The sequence below is a fragment of the Dipodomys merriami genome, unplaced genomic scaffold (genome assembly GCF_024711535.1).
Source record: "Dipodomys merriami isolate MVZ:Mamm:240054 unplaced genomic scaffold, mDipMer1.0.p SCAF_159, whole genome shotgun sequence".
Lineage (NCBI taxonomy): Eukaryota > Metazoa > Chordata > Mammalia > Rodentia > Heteromyidae > Dipodomys > Dipodomys merriami.
Window position 1 is genome coordinate 2,120,314 of NW_027202926.1, and position 19,452 is coordinate 2,139,765.

Genomic DNA, 19,452 nt, shown 5'->3' on the forward strand with positions numbered 1-19,452 from the left:
CTGGAGATAAGAGTCTCATTGACTTTTCTGCCCAGGCTGACTTTGAACTCTGATCATCAGATTTCAAGCCTTTCTGTACTGCCCTGGACTACCCATGGAATTCTTGCCTCATATTAATCACTTAAAGAAGGCAGAAGTTTAGCTGTGGCTCAAGTAGTAGAGCCACCTACCCTTCAGTTAACTAAGTAAATCAATAAAACCTCAGAAAGAGAGGAGAGGAATGAGAGTGAAAGACAGAACGTCTTACAATAAGCAAAAGGAAAGAAATGTATATATCACCTGGAAGAAATAATTGTATTGTCAAAGCTTATAGAATTGTATTGTCAAAGCTTATAGAATTCACAAACTTTATCGACCATAATAATGACAATTTGCATTGTGAAGGTTAAAATATGTTTGTGACTTCAACTAAATATCACTATTCCACAATATTCTGAAATAAGAGAAATTTAGGTAATCACCTAATCTCAATAATAGTAAAAATCTCAAAAAGAGTCACCAGGCCTTAATTTTAAGTCCTAACACCAACATGCCTAACTCCGGCCACACACACACACACACACACACACACACACACACACACACACACACACACACACACACACACACAGAGCAGGAGCTGAGTTCTCATGCTCGGAGCAGAAGCCAAATGAAACAAAAAGTAGACTGTTGTAGACCTATGGCTTAAGTAATAAAGCAAGCTGCTTTTAAGAGAAAAGAAAAGAAAACCTGAGTATGAAGGCAAGGCCCTAAGCCCCTGACTCTTCCCAGAATGGAAATCAGTCATGGAATCCAACAGTTTGTGCTTGTTCTTGGGATCACAGCTGAACGTGCCCCTTCAGTTCTAGGCCCTCCTATCAAAAATAGAAGGTAGGCTTGTTCTTGGCTTCTGGCACAAGTACCTTGTGTAAAGGAAGCCCCTCCTCTTGCTTCCTGGATCCCAGGGTTCAGCCTCTCTTGTGAGTCAGGGTGGGATGTGGATGGCAGTGTGACAAGAGGTTCCAAATAGAGTGGCAGCTGTGCTAATTGACTTGAGGCTGACAGCTGGATGCCAGGGCTAAGTGATAACAGGTAGCTATCTCTGATTACCCAGCAGTAGGGAGAATGAGCTGGAGCACCTACTGGCTCTGCCTATCAAGTCCACCCCATCTCCTCTGCCCCTGTAACAACCAGAGGTTTAAATGGGGATCTGAGTTGGCTGTGTCAGATTCCTGCTCCCCAGCCCTACCTGTTTGCCTCTGTGTACACCACTGCTGAGGACACGCATCCAACTGCTCTGCAGCCCTACACTGTGAGGGAGATCATGTACATACAGGCAAGCCACTGTGGCAACCAGATTGGCGCAAAGGGGAGCATGACACTGGCCTAGGATCCTAGTCTCAAATTTAGGGGGATGAGGAGGAAGAGGATGGGGTTGGAGGGTGCAGGTGGTGGTGGTCATGTCTAGGCTGAGGTAGATGGGGCTCCATAGTAGTCCCTAACCTCCTGGAAATCAAGTCCCCCAGATAGTTTCCCCAATTTCCCTAATTTGTGTGGCCCAGGTGGGTGTGGTTTTTTAAGCAAGGCTTGCATGTCTTTGTCTTACCTGAGACTCAAGTCATTGTACTTAGTTTCCTGGGAATAGACTAATGCATTTTTGGTCTGATTTGAATGAAAGGAGTGCAGTGTCTTTGAGCTGACAGATACAGAGGATTCCCTTTTTGTCAACTGATGAGTATCAGATAATTGAGAACAGTTCGTCCACCTTAATGCAAATTTCTCTGAGTTTTCATGCCCTAACTCAGTTCCCTTAAGTTGGGTGTTTTCTAAATCAGTGGTTGTCTAAATCAGTGTATGCTCTGAGGACCCTTGGGGTTCTGGAGACCCTTCTAGCTGAGTCTTCAAGTTACTGCTTTGGCAACTTAATGTCCATATAAGACCAGGTTCTGGTCATAGAATCCAAACAGAATATGGTATCCCATAAGATAGAATACTCATAGGAGAACCCAGATGTCTTCTATTCAGCAAGATAGCAAAGAGATTAACAAAACTAAAATGCTATCAATTTTTGTGCTTTTTTAATTTAAAAAATCTAATTTTTTTACAAAAATAGTTGTGTCAACAGGACTTGGGTTTCTCATAGTTATTTTAAAATCCATTGTTTGGACAGTTAACATTCTAGGCCATAATACACTTCTATTTCCATCTCAGTTTGGGGAAATGCTAAGCAATGAGCACAACATTGACTGCACGGGAAACTACTATGTAGACAGCAGCTTACAGCTGCAGAGAATCGAGGTGTATTACAATGAGGCAGCTAGTGAGTGTCTCCCAACTGGCTTCCAATACCGTGGCAGAATAGGTCCCTAGGAATACTAATGACAAGGAAGGAGTTCCTGCCTTTCTTAGGGTGGTATTGTAGTTCGAATTTGGGGCCTCCATCTTGTAAGTCAAGTGCTGTTTCCACCTGAGCCACTCCACCATATATTTTGTTTTAATTTTTGAGTATACACTTGTGAATTCCTCAGGAAAGCCTTTTACTGAATTCCCCCTACCTGTACTTGCTGACTAGCCACACCTGGATTTTTTTTTCTTGTCATGGGGTTTCAACTCTGGGCATAGGCATTGTCCTTCATCTCTTCAATCTTTCTTTTCTTTTTATTATCAGGGGTTCCTTTTTTCAGAACTCTCTAGGCTTCTGGGATAACTCCTTCTAGCTTAGTTTAATTCATTAATTCTGCTTGTTGTAACATATTTGGAAATTTTAAGTTTTTATGTTTACTATGCGTGAGCTGCAAAACCGCTTGTGAAGTTGTAGGAGTTTTTGGAGGCAGCGTCACATCAGATGATAGATTGATTGGGGCAAGGCCACATTTAATCTTTGGTCCTAGTCTTTATTATTTAGAGAAGTCATCTCCATTGGACTGGAAAGAAACAACATGCTCTGTTCACGGATCAATAGAAAAATAGCCAAAACGAGAATAAAAGCAACGAATGTACAGCCAAGAAGAATATAGTAAGAATAAAGGTAGTAGAGGCTATAAAGGTGCAGCCAAGTGTATGGGATGCCTTGAACCAACACCCTCTTCCTGCAGGCATGCTTCCTTAAAGCTCTTTGTCTAACACGATCTCATGCAGACTCCATAGGAGGTGGCATGGCACCAACTATTTCAGGTAGTTTCTTGGAGATAAGAGTCTCCCAGAATTTCCTGCCCCAGCTGGCTTCAATCTGCGATCCTAAGATCTCAGACTTTTGAGTAGCTAGAATTTCACCCTTCAGCAACCAGAGCCCAGTTGCATTGCCCTCTTTAAAATACAGATTAAATTTCTAAAAAAAATTTTTTTGAAATTGAAAATTTTAAAATTTCAAAGAGGGATGTTCAGTCACTAATATATATGTGAATAGTCCAAATCACAAAGCATAAAGTGTCTCACCCTGAAATCTATAACACTTCTGGACTTCAGCATTTTGAATATGAATACTTAGCCAACAATAAATTCTTTTTAAGGTTTTTAAAGTAAAAAACATTGTTGTGATGTAGAAAAACCCAATAATAATGTGTAAACACTGCTTTTAAATGATTCATATTGTCTTTCCTAATACAAACAACCTTACTGAAGTCTACAGAGTAGATTTTCAGTTTTTGTAACTGTCAATGTGAAATTCATTTAATTTTATATAAAGAGTTTCCGTTCTACATTATTGTATACAAACAGAATCGTAGATAATTGGTTTTCCTGTGTAATAAACCAATGAAAAAGTTCAAACAAAAGGACAGAGCTATTTAATGTATTTGAGTTTTATGGATCTACATTTGGGGATGTCCTCACCTTGGTATTTTGTGTTAATATTGCTTAAGTAAGATATAAGACTTTAATCTTGTGGTTCCTTGGTTGAGAGTTGTTGTGTGGGATTGTGTCACTCCTATGAACAGTATTTTATGTTGTGTCTTTATTAGATCCTGCATATCAGGCTGGTTTGTTGGAAGAGGCAGAAAAATGCTCTGCTTTACCCAAGATTTTGAGATCCCCCTCCCAGGTTAGTTTTCTGGGAGGGTGATCTGCTTTGAGAATCACAAAAGAGGGGGATGTGGGGATGAGGCTAGGTTCTGAGTAGAGTTGAGGCCTTTCAACAAACAGTAGCTTTTCCCTGGGGCTATTTTGTGATAAAGCTCACAGCGCCCAGCCTGGAGCCATTCTCAGGGTTTCTGTTTTTCAATTGATTGTGGTGGCTGCTAGAGGGAGGGGCAGCCTCTGGCTCTGGTTACCCAGTGTGGCGAGCCACTCCAATGGCTGGCGCCTGAGCTGGGTGACTTTTCCCTGGATGGAGCTGAGTCTGGCAGGTCACTTCGCCGTTAAGTTCTTGTGACCTGCTAAATGACTCGTTTTATTCCAAGGCCTGAGCTGGAGCTAGCAGCTCCTCCGAACTTTGTCGGTATCCAAGATGGAGATCACCGGTGCTGGGGGGGGAGGGGTGGCCTTCCCTCCTCTGCTCCCTGAGAAGGGGTGAGGACGTCGGGCTTGTACTCACGCCGAGTCTTGGATCCTGGGTCGTCTCTGGTCTGCAAACAGCAGGATGAAGATGTCCGCTCCTTGTCGGTTCTTGTTGGTGTTGAGTAGAATCCGCTCGTCGGCTGCGTCTGGCTCCTTCGTCCTGGACTCTCTGTGTCTCAGGTATGGCCCCACGGCGGTGGTCGCCGTCGCGACTCTGCCGCCGCAGCGGCAGCTGCTGGCTGGCTCAGATGTGTCTCCTTGGTTTCCCCTCTCTTGTCTAACTCTCTGTCCTGTGATGGCACACTTGGTGTGATTCTCTGGCTTAGGACTGTTCACTGGAACTCTAAAACTGCTTTCTATTCGAGAGCTTGTTCAGATTCCAGCTTCTCCTCCGCCATCTTCCCGGAACCCCTGCATATCAGGCTGGATGGCCAGTTTTCTTCATGTGATTGTTTAGGAAGGGGGCAATCTCAAACTCATGTTTATATCATTTTAACTGATATCCCTTTTGAAAAATCAGGTTAAATGGCAAATTGCAAGTAATCGCCCAAGGTTGCTCTGAGTATTTGCATACAGGGAAATGTGCTATTTGATAACAATTATTGAAACATTATAACACAAGAAATATGTATTTTATGTATTTCCCTAGGAAAGCATTATACTTGAATTCCTCTACAAAAGAGCCACACCTGGCTCTTTTGTTTTGTTTGTTTTTTTTTTTTTCGGCAGTGGCGCTTAAACTCTGGGCCTATGCACTGTGCCCCAACTCTTCTGTTCAAGACAAGCAGCCATACCACTTAAGCCACAGTGCCATTTCTGGTTTTCTATTAGTTTATTGGAGATAAGAGTCTCACAGACTTTCCTGCCGAGGCTGGCTTTGAACAGCGATCCTCTGATCTCCAAATCCACAGTTGCTATGATTATAGGCATGAGCCAATGGTGCTGTGCACCTAGCTACTTTTAATTGGGGAAGGAAAGGGAGAACAACAAAGGAGTGGGTAACAATGTTCAACAATAAATGTTCTCTTTTCCTTACTCATGTAACTATAACTCCTCTATACAGCACCTTTACAATAAAAATAAAATTAACAATAAAAGAGAAAGGTTCTTGCTGTTAGGCAATGATGACTCACACCAGTAATCCTAGCTACTCAGGAGGCTGAGAAATGAGAATCATGGTTCAAATTCAGCCTGGGCAGGAAAGCCCCTGAGACCCTTATCTACAATAAACAACTCAGAAAACTGAAAGTGGGACTGTGGCTCAAGTGATAGAGTGCTAGCCTTGAGCTGAAGAGCTGAGGGACAGTGCCCAGGCTCAGAGTTCAAGCCCCACCATGAACAACAACAACAAGAAAAGGTGTTGTCATCTTTCTTTTGCCCCATTAGACTCAAAGCCTGATGCTCATCTTTGCCTCCTGAGTAGCTGAGATTTCAGCCACCATGCCCAAAGCAAAGGAATGAAATGCATGGAAATAGACAACTGCAAACGTCCTTAAAGTTGCTGAAGCCTCTTGCATGGTGATTCATTCTCAAGATATCTTTTCTGTTTCCATGTCTGAAATGCTGTAATTTCTGTAATGAATGCTGAGAGCCACTTAGAATCATAAGCTCTGCCCCTAAGTTCCTTGTCAAGTATAGGCCTAAGTCAACTCTTGTTCCCACAGGCAACAAATATGTTCCTCGGGCCATCATGGTGGACGTAGAGCCTGGCACCTTAGACTCAGTAAGATTGGAACCATAGAGTTTCAGACCAGACACTTCATATTTAGTAGGTCAGCATGGTCCATGGAAGATGGCTAACAGGCACTCCTCCTTCCTAACATCCAGGCACTCCAGTTCCCAGAGCTGAGCTGAGCCTTTATCCATCTAGATATCATCCTCACCTAACCTACCTATTTCAGTCCATGGGAGTCATGTCCCTGGCCACTCAATCAGCACAGATAAATGCCAGTCTGCAAACAGCCTCTGAAGGGAATGAACAGCGAGCAGGGAATGCCTCCAACAAGGTTTCAGCGCTGCTGGCCATTTCAAATACCTGGCAATAACAGGGAACCACTTCAGGACACCAGAAATCAAAGCACAGCTATGTATGAGCAAGGTGCAGACACGTGCCTGCAGCTTAGCTTCCCTCTTACCATTCTGTTCTCCTGTTCCTCCTGTGAAAGTAAGTACTTTTCCAGTCTTGAGGCAGGCTCTGTTCATTTTTTTTTTTTTGGTCGGTCGTGGGGCTTGAACTCTGGGCCTGAGCACTGTAACTCAGCTCTTCAGCTCAAGGCAAGCACTCTACCGCTTGAACCACAGCATCTCTTCTGGCTTTTTCTGTTTATGTGGTGTTGAGGAATCGATCCCACGGCATTGTGCATGTGAGGCAAGCACTGTACCACTGAGACCCCTTCCCATCCCCAGGCTCTGCTCATTTTTAGAAGTACGCACGTGGTTTGGGTTAAAATGTATCTTCCTCCACATTGTCTTTACTTTCTTTAGAACCTGGGTGATTTGTAGGGTCCCAGACACATTGAAAACATTTCCTGAGGGCTAGGAAGGTGGCTCAGCAGTACAGTGCTTGCCTTGCATGCATGAGGCCCTGGGTTCGATTCCTCAGCACCATATAAGCAGGAAAAAAAAGCCAGAAGTGGTGCTGTGGCTTAAGTGGTAGAGCACTAGCCTTGAGCTGAAGAGCTGAGGGACAGCACCCAGGCCCAGAGTTCAGGCCCATGACTGGACCCAAAAAAAGAAAACATTTCCTTTATTTCACCAAAGTGTATCTAAAATAATAGCCAAAGTTGCTCAGAGGAGCCTATAGTCTGCACAATGTATATAGCACAGTCATTATTCCTGGAGTATGTGTCTTTGTGTCTGATAGGCCAGAACAGGGCAGGCAATAACTGGGCCAAGGGCCACTACACAGAGGGAGCCGAGCTGGTGGAGTCAGTGTTGGAAGTGGTGAGCAGAAAGGTGTGGCTGTCTCCAGGGTTTCTGGCTGCCCTACTCCCTGGGAGGTGGCACCAGGTCAGGCATGGGCACCCTGATTCTCAATAAGATCCGAGAGGAGTTCCCAGACAGCATCATGAACACCTTCAGTGTCATGCCCTTGCCCAAGATGTTGGACACTGGCACCTTAGACTCAGTGAGATCGGAACCATTTGGCCAGAGTTTCAGACCAGACAACTTCATATTTGATATGTCATCATAGTCCATAGGAGATGGCTAACAGGCACCCCCTCCTCCCTAACATCCAGACACTAGTTCCCAGTGCTGGGCTGAGCCTTTATCCACCTAACCCTATCATCCTCACCTAACCCTACAACACCATCTTGTCTGTCCACCAGTTGGTGGAAAATGCAGATGAAACATTCTGCATTGACAACGAGGCCCTGTATGACATCTGCTTTTGCACCCTGAAGCTGCTCATGCCCACTTATGGAGACCTGAACCACCTGGTGTTGGCTACCATGAGCAAGGTCACCACCTGCCTGTGCTTCCCTGCCCAGCTGAATGCAGACCTGCGCAAGCTGGCCGAGAACACGGTGTCCTTCCCCTGCCTGCACTTCTTCATGCCTGGCCTTGCACCCCTGACTAGCCGTGCCAGCCAGCAATACAATGCTCTTTCACTGCCCAAGCTCACCCAGCAGACGTTTGACACCAAGAACACGATGATCACCTGTGATCCCCACCATGGCTGCTACCTGATAGCGGCTGCCATCTTCCGAGGCCGCATGTCCATGAAGGAGGTGGATGAGCAGATGCTCAACTTGCAGAACAAATACAGCAGCTACTTTGCAGAATGGATCCCCAACAACGTGAAGACACTTGTGTGTGACATCCCCCCACATAGCCTCACGATGTTGGCCACATTCATTGGCAACAACACGGCCATCCAGGAACCCTTCAAGCACACTTCAGAACAGTTCAATGCACAAGGCATTCTTGCACTGGTATACAGGCAAGGGCATGGATGAGATGGAGTTCACTGAGGTTGAGAGCAACATCAACGACCCGGTGTCCAAGTACCAGCAATGCAAAGATGCCACTGCTGATGAACAGGGGGAATTTGAAGAAGTCTTGTGGAAGAAGAGGTTTAAGACTTCCCATTGCTAGCAGTGCAACAGGAATGCCAGAGCATGCCTACTGCTTCTCAAATAAATGGTGCTTTCCTGAGCTACTGTTGTCCTGCAGTGGGACCTTGCTATGTATCATCATGCTCAGCCTTCTCTGTCAGGAACTCACTGACGGTGAATGTAAAAATGCAGATTTCTTTTAAATGATTGTTTTAAAACCCTATTTGTATAAATAAAGAAGTATACATTTTATACCCTGAGCCCTTTTTCTTCTTTAGAATCCTTTTTATTCTTTCAGTGTATTTGAAATATAAATTTGGCCAGAAGGATTTAATCTTAGCAATATAGGACTGGTACTGAAGAGGAGTATTAAATTCATGGTTTTTCTGCTATTTTGAAGAAGAGGATGACAAGTGCCAATGTTGTTGTTTTTCCCCCTGGCCCAGTTTTATAGTTTTCAATATCTCGAAAGCATGCAAGTAGCAAAAAAGCAGTTTGAAGAAAAAGAAAACTAGATCCAGATGCTACTTCTCCTTCAGACAACCACAGGTTCTTGTCTCATGTCCCATCAGAGGGATTTCAGTCACATTCCCCAGAAACAGTATCAGGAACATTGATCCCTGTGTTTAGAGTTCAATTGGCAATGAAGCAGTGCTCACAGGATGAGTGCAAGTTCCTGGTTGCCAGGGAAGTTTCTCAAGTTGTCTGTCAGCTTTAAGTACAGAAGTGACTCTAGCTGTTTGAGGGAGTGAGAGGCTGAGAAGCTGACCAGTCCCATAGTGTATAAAGAACTGCTTGACACAGTACTTCCAAGTCAAGGAGAGGAGGGGAAACATGGCCTGTCCCAATTACCCATTCTCATGTTCATTTTTCCAGCAGTCAAAGCTGTCTGAGGCCCACAGGGTGTTGTAAGGATATAAGGGATGGATGGATCTAGCCTGTTGGGTATGTTTACTTTACATGAGTGAAACAGAAATCTCAATTGCTTAGAATCTACAATAGCCAGGAAGAGGGTAAACACTTCTGTTTTCACTGGAGGCCAAATCAGTCACTGGTTCTTTTTGCCAGAATCTTTCACTCTTCTTTCAGTGAGGCTCTAGGCAGGTTGTCTGTGCCAAGCATTCCTCCATGGCCACCAATAACCTGTAAGAGTACCTTTTTCTTCAGAAACAGGGCTATGGGAATACTGCAACTTATAGAAAGCTCTAAGGAAAAGGTACTTCTGGGTGAGGTGCAAGTCCCTTGTTGCTAGTAAAGTTGGGAGATGGTAAGTTCCGTAAGTTTTCCTCTACCAGGCCTGAGGTTGGGGTAGGGTGGGGAGGGGTGGGATAGAGATCTTTAAGCCAAGCTGATCTCACTCATTAGAAAGTAAACTGTCCCAGAGAGTGATCTGTGACTAGAAGCAGGTTGTTTTGTGTCCTTGCCCCAGGGAGATCAAAGTGCAAATAGCTTCCATTGTGGGAGTTCTAGGGAGGAAGTGTTGACACCCCTGGGTCTCTAGTCCTAGAACTGACCAGGTTGGATGACCTCAAATCTTCTAAGGCTGCTGGGTCAGAACTGAAGGCAGGCCTGGCCAAGGCACTCTCATTCCTCAGTGGGTTAAGGATTGAGGCCAAGCTGTGATGGAGGCACCACCCATCCTTTCTACCAGTGTTTGACTAAGAACATTTTTGTTTTCTCTTAAGTACTCATTTATGAGTCTTTTCATGAGTCTTTTCTGGTGGCTTTGGCTTATTTCTTTACACTTTTTAAGAAGTAGTTCTTGGTTCATAATTAATGACTAATCCCTCACTCCTTAGAAAACTCCTGTTGATAATTTTACCAGTAGACCAACATGTATTTCTCAGGCATGACTTTTGTTTTCTCCTAGCCAGAGCTCTGCATTCATTGCCACACAAGCTAATGTGGAGGTGATTCCTATAGATAGGTGATTTTTTGTCCAATTGCTAAGTGCAGCATCTCCCTTATTCTCATGTACCTTAGTAATTGTATCAAATACTTAATAGAGTTCTTGACAAGTATGATAAACAAAATTCAGAGGTGAAGATGCAGCTCAGTGGTAGAGTACATCCCTGGCATGCACATGACTCTCAGTTCAGTCCCCAGCACCAAAAGGAGGAAAGGCAACAAATGTTAGGCTCAGGAGAGGATACATTAGAACTCATAGAAAAGCAGCACCCAGATTGGCAATGAGGAATTGTGAAATGAGGGGACATTGATAGAATATTTGTAGGGGGAAAGAAGAGAGCCCCTTGATATGTGTACCTTTTAGAAAGCAGAGGTAGAAACAGGGAATGAACCTCTGGTAGTCAGCCTAGGTCATGGAAGGAAGAAGCCATGACATGTATGTTACTTTAATGGGACCAGAGTGTAAAGTGGCACTACCATACCAGGCCATGGCCCAACAAGAACAGGTTTGTCAGAAAGACATTCTTGCATTGGAGAGATGTCTTTTGACCACTTTGGCCATGTTAATGATATTTCCTTATGCTGTTTCCCTTTTCCTTCCAACTTGTCGTACCTATAGCAGATCCTGTCCAGGAGACCCGTTCTCTCTAATCTTATTCTCTAAAAGTCTCCCAGTTTATAGGTGCACATATCCTAGACCAAAAAAGTATGGGGTAGATACTCTGTCAGACATAGATTGAAACTGAAAGGTATCTTTGAAGTAGACTTTGACAAGGTTCTGGTATTGACAGTCTTGTGTTGATATGTGCGGTGATTGCAACCAGCTTCTGGTCTAATTCTGAGATGACAGTGGGAGAGAAATGGTGATAGGACATCATGGACCACTATGGTTTCAAACCCTTTGCAGGTACATCTCCATTCATGGATGTGCTATCAGCCAACATACAAATGTCTGTTAAAGGGGTGATGGCCGGGAAAAGGAAATTTATTGGCCACAGATGAGACCAGCCTTTGGACAAGTGGTTGCCTTTCAGTGTGAGGCAAAGAGTACCTACCTATACAGAGATATTTTTCAGGAAGCAAGATGATTCACTCACATCTTCTTATCCACAAAATAATCTGAGAATAACTCTGGAATCCCAGAGGTGAGAGTCATGTGCTTTGCATTTCTACACGACTGCTTTGCTTCATGGCTCTTTATGCTCTTCTGAAACCTCCTTCTGAGCTGGCCCACAATGTGCCCAGGAGGCAGGAATCAAAGGGGACTTGGAAGCTTGGCTGCTAATCACTCTGGCCACACTGACTTGGGGCTGTAGGCATGTGCTGGGGATCTGCTCTATTCTAATGGTATGGGCTCCAGTGGGAGCTTTGGTTCTTACCAGGAGAAGGTAACAGTGCCTCTGTTTTTGAGCCATCTCCCAGGTTAGTATGTCTTTATCTGCAAAGGCTTGAGCTTTGCCATATCTCTCATCATGACAGGTTCTTTCTTTCTTGCTTTCTTGCTTTCTTTCTTTCTTTCTTTCTTTCTTTCTTTCTTTCTTTCTTTCTTTCTTTCTTTCTTTCTTTCTTTCTTTCTTTCTTTCTTCCTTCCTTCCTTCCTTCCTTCCTGCCTTCCTTCCTTCCTTTCTTTCTTCCTTTCTTCCTTTCTTCCTTTCTTTCTTTCTTTCTTTCTTTCTTTCTTTCTTTCTTTCTTTCTTTCTTTCTTTCTTTCTTTCTTTCTTTCTTTCTTTCTTTCTTTTTCTTTATTTTGTTGGTCATGGGACTTGAAATCTAGGCCTAGGGGCTGTCTCTCTGTTCTTCAACTCAAGTCTAGCTTTCTATCACTTGAGCCACAGTGCCACTTCCAGTTTTCTGGTGGTTTCTTGGAGATAAGTGTCTCAAGGCCTTTCCTGCCCAAGCTGGTTTTTTACTGGCATACTCAGATCTCTGCCTCCTGAGTAGCTAGGTTTACAGTCAAGGGCCACTGGTGCCCAGTTTGACAGGTTAATTATTTGCTAAACATAACAATGGCTGCATTCTGTCCTGGGAGAAGTTTCCCTATCATCCTACAACACTGATGGTCTTAGTGTTGTGGCAGAGCACACAGCAAGGGGGCTTTCTATGCATGCATATTGACTAATACCTGAAAAGGCAGCTTGCAAAGGCCAAGGAGATTGTTGTTGAAGAGATTGTTGTTCAAAAGCCCCTAGTGCTAGGAAGGCTCTGGAAATGCATACATCTCAACTTGCACTGGGCATTTCCAAATTTTAAGTTCTAGTGTTGTTTCTTTTCCTTTGTACACAGCTTGAGTAGGTTGTTCCAGACAAGGAAAGCTACCTACAGAAGGTCTGTGTGCTAGCTACACTCATACAGAACAAGCAGTTCAGGGCTTGATTTTTGGTACATTTTTAGACTTCAAGCTCTTCACTGGTGAGGTTTTTTAATGTTTCCAAGATCATTTTAAATGATTTTTTGCCCTCTCACCATATCACTTAGGTTTCTATCCTAAGCTAAATCAGCAACAACAATAACAAAAACAACAGACTGGACTCACTTGTAAAGTAGTTAAAAGTGCCACCTGCTGTTCAAACTGCAGAAATACCCATTTCTTGTAACCTTCAGAGAAACAAAGGCTTTCTTTTTATTATTATGATTATTATTGTGAAAATACCATACAGAGGGGTCTTTAAAATGCTTATAGTAGTCTGTACCCAAAGTGGTCCTTATCATTGGAACTTATGGTGACTTCCCGGTGATAAAAGAAGTCCTGAGTGCCCTGAAAACAGCCACTGCCAATGACAGCAGGTCTATCTCAGTGCACCCGGCAGCATCTTCTATTGTGGCCTGGACTTAATTTACTTCATAGACCATCTCACAGATGATAGAAAGAGAAAAGGCACCAAGATGGCAGATGCAATCAGGTTTGCAGAGCCAATGTGTTTGCATCGGGGTTGGGGTTAGTTTTCCAAGTACTAGAACTGAAGATCACAGCCCTGCATAGGCTTCAATGTCAGTCATTTAAGTCAGTTGACTCAATTAACTCATCTGCTCTTTCTATGAGTCTGACATTAATGACTGCTTATCAGAGGCCAACAACTGAAACCCAGCAAGTGCTCGGCATGTTGGATAAGAGTGCTGTATAGATAATGTACAGCTGCATGGTACTTGTGCTGTACACTTCTCCTATGCTTCCCCGAATTCTAAATATTTCTAGTAGAGAGGAAAAAAGCTGAATCAGCTAATGAACACATCTTCATCTGTTGGGTTGTTTTAATAGTACTATGGTTTGATTGGACTCAAAGCCTCATACATGCTAGGCATGCATTCTACCACACCTCCTGCCCCCTTCTTGCTTTAAGTATTTTAAGTAATTTTTGGGCTTTGCTCTTCCCTCACATACACCTCCCACAGAGCTGGGATTTCAGGAATGAACCACCTAGCCAGAATAATTTGTTGAGATAAGGTCTGCTTGCTAAAACTTTGCCTAGACTAGCCTTGGATCTCAGTCCCCCCCATCTCTGTTATTCCCCAAAATAACATACCTATGGTTTGAAATATTATAATCCCATTATTATTCTGAGTTCTCAGATGTGGTGCTAGAAGGCATTGCCTTCTTACTTGACTTGAAATTATAAACCTTCATCAGTGGACATAATTCTGCTCTAGACTATCAGAACCTCATATCAAAGTGTAGACACTGCTCATTGTTAAATCATAGTTCAGGATATGTTGCATGTCTTTAAGCCTCACTTTTTACACACACACACACACACACACACACACACACACACACACACACACATGCACACACATACACACAAACACACACACATACCATTGTCTTCAGTGGTGACTTTGTACATCTTCTGTGAGACCTCCTGAGTCCTCTCTTATGCATCTTAGAGCTTTTCTTACCAATCTTGCTGCTCTCCAGTCTTCTCCCTCCTCAGGTGTCCAGTCTCTGCCCTTGACAGTGGCTGAGGCTTGTAGTACTGGGATTAGAGAAAGAGAAAAGATAGATACAGATATTTAAGTAGAAACCTCATCTCTTGCACTTTTAGGTGATTTTAGATGCTTGTTTTCATCAGATCCTCACTCCTATTACTTCTCCCAGCCTCCCAATGCCATGTCCTTCTCCTGGATTCCACAGAAGGCTCAGCTGATATTATAGGAAACTGAAACATTGTGCTTCTGTTAAACCTGCATTGCTGCTGCTTTGAGTAAATGTATTTTTATCAGCAATAATTTTGCTTAATGGAATATGGGAGAATCAGAAAAAACTACTTATTTAAAGCAGTTTCACTTAATCTTTCTCTTACTCAGTTTATTTAAATTAACTTTATATGCCTATGAGGGACATTACACAAAACAATCTTTCTATGTATTGTATTTTTGCTTGTTTCTGTGGTATCATGACTCAAATTCCTTAAACTTTTTGAGGCAAAGATCTTCATTGTGGCAAATATTCAGAATGGAAGGAAAGGGAAGTCAGAATGGAGATCAATTAACATCTTACATCATCCCATCATCCACTGTCCAGGGCTGCTATTTCCACTATTGGAATTGATGATACCCAGTTTGCAGATTCATTGTCATGAAATGGCCCTTACATCATTGATAAAACTGAGTATTTTGGGTTCCCTTTATAGCATTGGACTTTTGATGTCTGCATACTATGTGTCTGAAGGACCCAAGAGCAAGCTTATCTCCACAGAAGTGAGGTCTCCTCTCATGATAGAGTGAGATAATGTGCAGACTTTCCAAAGGAAGAGGCTATTACACAGCACTCCTATATTACAGGATTTGGAGAGAGAACAAAACAAACCCATAAACTGGCCCTAGAACTTGACCTCTTCCTACTCATTCCTTTCTTCTTCAGATAATAAAGTTGAGTAAGCTGAGGAAGGAAGCACACTACCTCCTAATTCAAATTTTGTTGCCTGGTTTCCCCAGACAATTCCTACACCCTTCCATGAGGGTGTGACCTAACATCTGATCTTGTCAAGTGTCTTCTCAGAAGGAATTCTATTGAATAATAATGTCTTCAAAAACTAACTTTGTGGAAAATCTTTCCTTTCCTTCCATATCTAAGACAGCCTTTAACTCAGTTCACAGATAATCCAGTGGGAACAAATACAAATTGAGTATGCTGCATTGTACACCTATTAATGTTTATGGGCTTTAATATTAAGTTTTAAAAGATAAGTATAAAAACCAGGAGCCTGCTGGTTCATGCCTGTAATCCTAGCTACTCAGGGTGCTGAAATCTGAGGATTGTAGTTTGAAGCCAGCTGAGACAAGAAAGTCCATGAGACTCTTATCTCCAATAAACTACTAAGAAAAAGCTGGAAGTGGTGTTGGGATTTAGTTGGTAGAACACTAGCCTTGAGCACAAAGAGGCTCAGAGACAGTGCACAGGCCCTATGTTCAAGCCCCATGGCTAGCAAACACAACCGCATGTATACTTAACAAAACTGTACACATTTCCTCTTTAGGTCCATCATGATCTCCTACCACTAGCCACACTGCTAGTACATGATGGTACAGCTTTGTGGACTGGAGAGGTCTCTCCTGACAGGTTATTTCTACAAAGATTTGGTGGGTGGCTGTGTTTTAACAAACTGAGTTTCTGTTCAACTCATGTTTACAAATGAGTTTACACATCATCATTGCACCCTTCCTCTGAGCAGGGCTGCTGATGAATTTAGCATGGACCTCTGAAATAGAGACATAATTTCATTTGACATTATTATCATTCCAGGCAAAAATTGAAATTCCAGTTATAAAACAATGTATCAATCCTATTGAAATCCTGGTATTGATTTTCCTCAAAGACTTTGAAACCAGAATTTTTTTTAATCTTGAAAATGTAGTACAGAGGGGTTACAATTACACGAGCAAGGTAATGAGTACATTTCTTTTTTGGGGGGTGGGGAGTCCGGTCGTGGGCCTGAACTCTGGGCCTGGTCGCTGTCCCTCAGCATTTCACCTCAAGGCTAGCGCTCAACCACTTGAGCCACAGCACCACTTCCAGCTTTTTATTTCTGCTTCTGTGGTGCTGAGGAATCAAACCCAGGGCCTCATGCATGCAAGGCAAGCTCTGTACCACTGAGCCACCTTCCCAGCCCAAATGAGTACATTTCTTATCAAGCATTGTTCCCTCCACCTTTGTTTCCCTTACCATCCCTTCCCATCTCCCTCCCCATACCACGCCAGAGTTGTAAAATTCATTTTTCGACATAACATCTTGTACATCTCATTGTTGCAATGGGTTCACCTGTATCCCTGTTTAAACAATTTGTTTTTTTCCCTTCCCCTCCACAAATTATAGCAACATCAAATACAGTGAAAACAGGGATTATACTGAGGAGGAGGGACATAAAAAAACACAAAGCAATCATCTTATAAATATGTTTAAAACAATAGCAAGAAAGAAAAAATATGAGTCCTTATCTTGGGATTCATTTCACCTAACATCAACTCCTCTGAACATTTCTGCTTGTCTCAGACATATACTAGTCATTGCAAATAAGGGAAACCATGGGACCTGTGTTTCTTTGGGCTTGAGATGAGAATTTTTTATGTATGTACAAATATATCATGGGAGAAGCATGGAATCATGGACAGTTTTTTTATTCTTATGTTTTCATGTACCACAGCTTTATCGTTAAACTCCATTGTGAGCTTTCAAATAATGCCTTGGGCCATCTCATTTAGAAACCTTAGATATTAGTGTGGCTTATTCTTTTAAAGGATCAATTCTTGCATAATGCAAAACATTACTTACCTTGGGGGCAATTGGCAAGGCTGAGATGAGGTTGGCCTCACCTAATGGACTACACCTCACACCAATTGCTGGAATCTGCATCTGCAAGCCCTGTTCTCCTGTGTTCCTTACAAACCTCCCAACCTCCCTCCTTACAATATAATCTAGCTGGAAGCAGTGACTCACATCTGTAATTCTAGCTACTCAAAAGTCTGAGATACATCCAGAGGATTTGTGTTAAGACCAGATCAATTAGAAAAGTCTGTTAAAATTGAGCCTCCAATGATTAGTACAAACAGTACTGAAAGTGTGACTCAAGTATTCAAGTGCCAGCCAACTAAGCAGAAGACCCTGAATTCAACTGCAGGACTTGCACAGGGGTGGGGGGGGGAGGGAGGGGGAGGGGAGATGCAGCACTATATTCCATCTTGATAGTATTCAGAGGATGAGGAACTAGTAGGAAGTGCCTCAATAGCTGTTGTCAGTCAAGCTCTGGCTTAGAACTCTGTATATGAAAAGTTTTAGTTATTCTTCAATGGTCAGGCTCAAACTACCTATACAAAATCACTTTATATGTATGTAGGTATAAGTTTATGCTTTGATCTACTCTGTGAAATCAGAACAAGAGACTACCTCTGAAAACAGAATCAGCTGTATGGTGGGGAGGAAGAAGCAGATTCCCTATATAGTATAGCATCAACCTCCCTGGAACTACAAAGCCTATAAAACAAACTCCAGCACAGCATTGGTTGTGTTTTATGGCAAGTTCTTGTCCCCTGCAAAGGCCTCCCTCTCCCATGTCTGCTTTGCTCTCCAATTTCCTGTGGCAATAGCATCCAACAACACATAATGGGATACAGGCATTGAGATGCTTGCTGATCTTTATTTCCAACCTTATGTCTTAAATTAGCTTATCTCCATGTCCATAAGTTAATTTAGTCCAGTTTATAAGACCTAAGAAAATACGTGTTTCCAATTCAATGTGTAAAGTCTTCTTGCAGGGGCAGGTTATATCCCTTAGTCAATAACCCTTCAGTCAGTACCAGACAATCTTAGTGCCAAGTTCACTCTGAATTTTCCCTTTTCTTGGATACAAGAACTCCCTAAAGTCAGTATGATCCTTGGGTCTTCAATGAGAGAAAGTTGGAAATGCTATATGCAATAGTCAGAGTGGCCAAGAGCCACTGTAAATATGAAAGCCCTTCTGGCTATGTCACCTACAACTGGTGGTAGCAGCGACACCTGTGTAATATCCAGGCTGTAGGTAAGCCTTTACAACCTGCAGCAGGTAGATCCACAGTCTACCTTTTCTGGGAGGAGGCTTTTTAAGAAATCTTAATTTTTATGATTTGCATAGTTTCTGCTTGGCAACTTCCAATCTAGAATAGATTTTTGTCATCTGCTCACATATGCAATGTTTTTACTTTTCCCTGTGTACTTTTTTAACTTTAGAAACTTAGTAAATACTTTCATCCAGTTTAAGAAGCCTAATTTTGTAGCAGTAAAAGGCCCAGCCATTGGACTAGGAGCATCCACATGGCCTCTTTGTGATGTGGTTTGGACTAAGGAAAAGGCTTGGTTCCAAACACCTTGTACCCCCATAGGACAGAATCCAGATGGCTGCTCTACTGATATCTTTCCCATGGATATGGGAGGCACATCTGTGAGCACCTTGGTTAAAAACTTATTTTAGACAATGTCCTAAGAACCTGTGCTTTGGGTGTTGTTTCACTCAGGGTATCTTGTGTGTTCTCTGGGGACATTTCATCAAACCCACTTGGTTCATGTAGTGCTGTAATACTTCCCAGGAGAAGGCCTTTCCTCCCATGAGGAGCCTCCAGATTTACCTAAATCACACTGATACCCAGTTTTCAATCAAGAATTTTCTTTTACTTCACTTTAAAATCTGCCCTTTTAATGTGGCAGTGGGAGGCCATGCACTAGTGGCTCACACACTAGCCTTTTGGGAGGCTGATACCAGAATTGCAGTTTGAAGCCATTGTAGGCAGAGAAACCCAAGAGATTCTTATTGCAATTAGCCTGGAAAAAGCCACTAGGGATCAGTGGCTGGAATGGTAGAGTGCCAGCTTTGAACAAAAAAGAGCTAGGTTAAGAGCCAAAGGCCCTGAGTTCAAGTCCTATTATACACAATATCCCCTGCACCCGTACCCACACACCTTCCCCAACAAACACACAAAAGCAATTAGGGAGCAAACTTGCACAAATAAAAGAAGCAGGGAGAGGGGTTCAGTATAATTTTGTGGCTCA

General features: G+C 42.9%; 2 pseudogenes; both read left to right on the top strand.

Annotated features, from left to right (window-relative positions):
• LOC138827626 (tubulin beta-2 chain-like) overlaps window positions 1–8,571 on the top strand; it is a 135,532-nt pseudogene extending 126,961 nt beyond the window's left edge.
• Window positions 8,572–11,315: 2,744 nt separating this feature from the next.
• LOC138827627 (chromodomain Y-like protein) overlaps window positions 11,316–19,452 on the top strand; it is a 105,102-nt pseudogene continuing 96,965 nt past the window's right edge.